Consider the following 5,824-nt stretch of genomic DNA (forward strand, 5'->3'; position numbering starts at 1 on the left):
GGGCGGGGCTTTGGATTGGCGGCGGGAAGGTGGGTCCAGAGAGCGGAGGGGGCGGGCCCCGGGAGCGGAAGGGGCGGGGCTTGAAGGGTGTCGGGGGGCTGACAGAGAAGGGTGCGGACAAGACGAAATTCACATCCTTGGTCTTCCTTGATCACCGCCAGTTCTCATTTGCATTTAGGCTCTTTAATAACCTCCCTCCGCTCCCATACGCAACCGATTATCGCCCTTTTCGAAGGAGGTTTGTGTTATGCTTCATCATCGGCAATCTTCTTCCCCTCTAGAGTTCCCTTCTGAGAAACCTGGCAGGATTCAGACTCCCCCTACGTCCTAGAACCCACTTCCTTAGAGAGTCCCCCCAGAATCCTTTTCCTCTTAGAGGCCCCTACCCCAGAGTCTGGCTTTCACCAGAACTTCCTTTCTTTTAGAGTCTCCTCCTGCCAGAATTTTTCTCTAAGAGGTCTTCTCCCAAAACCCCCTCCTCAGAATCCTCACACTAGACTCTTTCTTTCCCTGAATCTCCCTCCACTCAGGGCCCTTTCCCCCCGCCATAATTCTCCCCAGAATCTTTCTCTCCTCAGACCCACGAGCCCTAGAATCCCCCTTCTTCAGAAGCTCCTCCCCCAATCCGCTTTTCCCGCAACTGTCCCCCTAGAACCCGTTTTCACAAAATCATCACTTTCAGAGCCCCCTCCCTCAAAATCTACCTTTCCCAAGAATTTGTTTTCCTTCAGAGCCTCCTCTCCCCAGCAATTGTCTCCCCTGAAATTTGCCTCCCCACTAGAATCCCCCACTCCTTGGAGACGCTCCAAAATTCTACTCTTCAGAGTCTCTATCTGAGAACCCTCTTTCTCCGGACCCCCCCAAATCACCCTCCTCTCTAGGCTCCTCCCACACAGAATTCTCTATCCCAGGAGTCCCCAACCCTCAGGATCTAACGCCAGGTGATCTGAGGTAGAGCTGATGTAATAATAATAGAAATAAAGTGCACAATAAATGTAATGCACTTGAATCATCCCGAAACCATCCTCACCCCCACCCCCGGTCCTTGGAAAAATTGTCTTCCACGAAAACGGTCCCTGGTGCCAAAAAGGTTGGGGACCACTGCTCTATCCCCAGTCCCCCCAGCCCATCTGAGGAACCTCAGGATTGGGTAGCTCCCTGGCCCCCCACCACTCAGGATGCTCCCTTCCTAGCCCAGAGCTCCCTCTCAGGGCTGCAGGGAGCCCACCGTTGCCTCAGTTTCTCTGGCAGCACTGGGTCTGGAGTCCAAAGTGCAAAAGGGTGTGGTGGCTCACCTGTTCCTGGAGGGTCCAAGACAGGGTGGAGATTGGTGGGCAGGTCAGGGGCCGGAGGGAGGATCCTGCAGCTCAGAATCCAGCTCCTAAAGGGTGAGAGAGGGAGAGGAGCCAGGCCCTGGGGAGAGAGGAAGGGAAGACCCAGTGGCTGACTTGGAGGGACCCACGGACAGATACACAGCACAAGAGAGAGACAGGCACACATGGAGGAGAAGGCAAAGACGGGACCAACAGAGGAGAGGAAAAAGAAGAGAGACACCAGGTCAGTCAAAGATAGAGCCAGGAGACACAAGTGACAGAGATCCAGAGGCAGAGAGGCCAACCCTCAGAGAAAGAAGACAGGCAGGTACAGGCAGGCACGAAGATTCCAAGACACTTTCAACAGAAATAGAAGTAGAAAGCAGAGCAGAGACTCCCAAATATGTACCTGCAGACACAGATAAAGCCTAACCCTGGTGTTTTCCAGTGAGAAGACAGGCCACAGAATGCACATGCTTTCACACACTCTGTACTGCCTTATGGGCCTGTTTGGGGGGCAGGGGAAGCTTCCAAACTCTCCAGTCTCTCCACGGTGATCCTCGTAGCCTTGCTAAGTCTGGTATCTTGGGTGGGGGGAAAGAAGTGGGTCTGGGAGTCCCCTGACCTAGGTCCTCCCTACTCTAGGGTCACCATCTCCTCCAACTTCTTGGAGTACATTTCCTGGGTATCTGTGGATTGAGTAAAGCTGGAAGGGAGGGAAAGGGGGCAATTCCCTCACCTATTCCAGTTTTCCAACTTGCTCCCACTCTCTGTACCTCTTGTTTCCAGGACCCCAGGCCGGAACCAGAGAAAGTCTGGGGGTGGGCAGGGTGCCCATGTGGCCTCTCTGGACCATCCTCCTGCTGGTGCTGCCCTTGGGAGGCCTAGGACCACCCTTCTGCCCAAGGGAGACTTTCTGCTTCCTCATTGCCATCATGAAGTTGCTGGTGAGTAGGGAGGGAAGAGCCAGCAGACAGGGGCAGGCTAGTTAGGGAGTGGGTGGGGGGCATGTTGAGGAAAGGCCAGTCTCTCCCCCCCACCAAAATCTGATTTTACTCCCTACCTCGCCATTGTAGGGAAGCAAAAATGATGGTACTCTTTACACCGCAGATGATCTTTTGGTGGGTATCTCATTAGCTCCTTACTGAAGTTGGAAGTTTAGGGAGAGCCCACTAGGCTCAGAACATGCACATGTTAAGGCCAGGAGACAGGCAGGCTGGTATTCTGGTTGTCCAGCTCCTGACCCACCCCAGCCTTGACAAATATATATGGCCTGCATTGTGTCTTCATTGCTGCGCGCAGGCTTTTTCTAGTTGCAGGGAGCTGGGGCTACTCTTCGTTGCGGAGCGCGGGCTTCTCATTGCGGTGGCTTCTCTTGATGCACAGCACGGGCTCTAGGCCTGTAGGCTTTAGTGGCTGTGGCACTTGGGCTCAGTAGTTGTGGCACATGGGCTTAGTTGCTCCGTGGCATGTGGCATCTTCCCGGACCAGGGCTCAAACCCGTGTCCCCTTCATTGGCAGGTGGATTCTTAACCACTGCGCCACCAGGGACATCAACAAATATATTTTATTCACTGCGGTCTCCAACACCTACTACAGTGACTGGCACATAATCACAACAAAGGATGATGGTGATGATTACAGCTATTCTCATATAGTGCTTACCCTGTGCCAGGTACTCGTCAGCATATTAGCTTAATTACTCTTCACACTGACCCTATGAGGTAAACAAGGCCATCATGTATGGATGTGAAGGTGTACACTGCACAAGAATCCCACATCTACAAGGACAGTATTCTCATCTTGGATATATTTGTCAATTTCCAGCAGACGGCAGTAAAGTATCTTGTTCTAACAAAATCAGCACTTAGAAGTACTTTAAGGAAGGAGTGTCTTTTTCTAACTTACACAGGTGCAGTTCCAGTGAAGGTAGAAGGTAGGGATTATTCAGAGCTCCACTTTACAGACGAGGAAACTGAGGCTCAGAGAAGTGAAGGGGCTTGTCCCAGGCCACAAGTCAGAAATTGTGGGGGTGAGGACTTGGGATCAGTCCTTGCCCAGAGACACCAGATCATTCTGTCCCTACAGGTGTGTCCTGCTGAGGCTCTAGGCTACTTCTGGCTGGAGCTGTCTGTGATTGGGTTTGAGGAGGGCCCATCCATGGAGACTGCTGTGTTCCGGCTACAACGCCTATTGGATGCCCTCAGGTCCTGGCTGTGGGTGACTGGCTGGGGCCCTTGTCCACCCTGTGGAGGACACCCTCAGAGACCCGTCCATCTTTTTCTGGCCAAACTCTTGGAGTTATTACAGGGTGCTTGTGCTCAGCATCTGCCCTCAGCACGAACCTGGGAGGTTCGTGGGAAGGATACAGACTCCCTGGTACTCCCGGAGAGGCTGCGTGGAGAGAGGGAGAGGAGATTCGGTCTTCAGCCCCAGTTCCCAAACCCCAAGCCTTCTCCTTCTAGGCCAGAGGATCTTACCCAGAGCCCCAGAAGCCAGGGGAAGAGGAGAGAAAGTAAAATATAAGGTGAGATCTGAAGCCTGAAGTCTCTGACCTACTGGGGCAGAGGGTTGGATAAATTGCCCACACCTGTCCCCGTTGTTCTCCCTCTCTTTCAGATACTCCCTCCTCTCTCCTCTTCCAGGAAGGGACCGAGAATTGCACACCCGTCCTCCAAACTCATCCCCATCCCTTGAGGACAGGAAGAGTCTTGTGGCTCACATTCCTGGCTGCAAATAGTCATCACGTGGAAAACTTTTTTTTTTTTTTTTGCGGTAAGCGGGCCTCTCACTGTTGTGGCCTCTCCCATTGCGGAGCACAGGCTCCGGATGCGCAGACTCAGCAGCCATGCCCCACGGACCCAGCCGCTCCGCGGCATGTGGGATCTTCCCGGACCGCGGCACGAACCCGTGTCCCCTGCATCGGCAGGCAGACTCTCAGCCATTGCGCCACCAGGGAAGCCCTGGAAAACTTTTAAGTGATGCTGATGGCCAGGTCCCAGCCCAGAGAATTTGACAATTGGTCTCTGGTGAATCCTGAACATCTATATATGTATTTTTTGAATATTTGAATTTTATTTATTTTTTTATACAGCAGGTTCTTGTTAGTTATCTATTTTATACATATTAGTGTATATATGTCAATCCCAGTTCATCCCACCGCCCCCCCACCCCCTGCCGCTTTCCCCCCTTGGTGTCCATACGTTTGTTCTCTACATCTGTGTCTCTATTTCTGCCCTGCAAACCGGTTCATCTGTACCATTTTTCTAGGTTCCACATATATGCGTTAATATACGATATTTGCTGAACATCTATATTTTTAAAATCAACTTTATTGAGACATAATTTACATACATTTTTTAAAATATAAATTTATTTATTCATTTATTTAGTTTTGGCTGCGTTGGGTCTTTGTTGCTGCGCGCAGGCTTTCTCTAGTTGCGGTGAGCGGGGGCTACTCTTCATTGAGGTGCGCGGGCTTCTCATTGCGGTGGCTTCTCTTGTTGCCAAGCATGGGCTCTAGGCATGCAGGCTTCGGTAGTTGTGGCACGCCGGCTCAGTAGTTGTGGCTCGCGGGCTCTAGAGCGCAGGCTCAGTGGTTGTGGTGCATGGGCTTAGTTGCTATGCGGCATGTGGAATCTTCCCGGACCAGGGCTTAAACCCGTGTCGCCTACATTGGCAGGTGGATTATTTTTATTTATTTATTTCTTTGCGGTACTCGGGCCTCTCACTGTTGTGGCCTCTCCCGTTGCGGAGCGTAGGCTCCAGATGCACAGGCTCAGCGGCCATGGCTCATGGGCCTAGCCGCTCCACAGCATGCGGGATCTGCCCGGACCAGGGCACGAACCCGCGTCCCCTGCATTGGCAGGCGGACTCTCAACCACTGTGGCACCAGGGAAGCCCGGCAGGTGGATTCTTTTTTTGCGGTACGCGGGCCTCTCACTGTTGTGGCCTCTCCCGTTGCGGAGCACAGGCTCCGGACGCACAGGCTCAGCGACCATGGCTCACGGGCCTAGCCGCTCCACAGCATGCGGGATCTTCCCGGACCGGGTCACGAACCCGTATCCCCTGCATCGGCAGGCGGATTCTCAACCACTGCGCCACCAGGGAAGTCCCTACATAGTTTATTTTTGAGCTTTGGTTACCTTGTATACAAACTAGGGGTATCTACCTCCTAGGAATGTTTCAGAGGCTGTGAGATAAAGTCTGATTTATTTGCAAATTTGTTATTATTTGCTAATCTCATGCTTCCTCACGGCTTGGCACACCACGTTAGTGATCTGGACTAAATTCAAGCAAACACTTATTTCTGGCTAGAAAAGGCCGATCCCAGGGTGTTATAACACTCCGATTTGACCATCCCAAGATGTCTGCTCCACGCTCTACTTTAAGACATCTCTGCCACTCTCAAGATGGCGTCCTGGAAGTGCGTCACCGGGGATGAGCCCCAGAAATCTCGCGTTAGGCGGGGCCAAGTGGTAGGTTCTCGCGAGAGTCACGTCAGTCTCAGC

At 52.6% G+C, this 5,824-nt stretch overlaps 1 long non-coding RNA gene across 1 annotated transcript; it reads left to right on the forward strand.

The window, feature by feature from the left end:
• Positions 1-144: 144 nt before the first annotated feature.
• On the forward strand, positions 145-3,636 carry LOC307178644. The gene is made up of 3 exons (XR_013825247.1): positions 145-238; positions 2,103-2,260; positions 3,402-3,636. It is a non-coding gene; the product is annotated as an uncharacterized lncRNA (long non-coding RNA).
• Positions 3,637-5,824: the final 2,188 nt, after the last annotated feature.

Source organism: Stenella coeruleoalba (assembly GCF_951394435.1).
Source record: "Stenella coeruleoalba genome assembly, chromosome: 20".
NCBI lineage: Eukaryota > Metazoa > Chordata > Mammalia > Artiodactyla > Delphinidae > Stenella > Stenella coeruleoalba.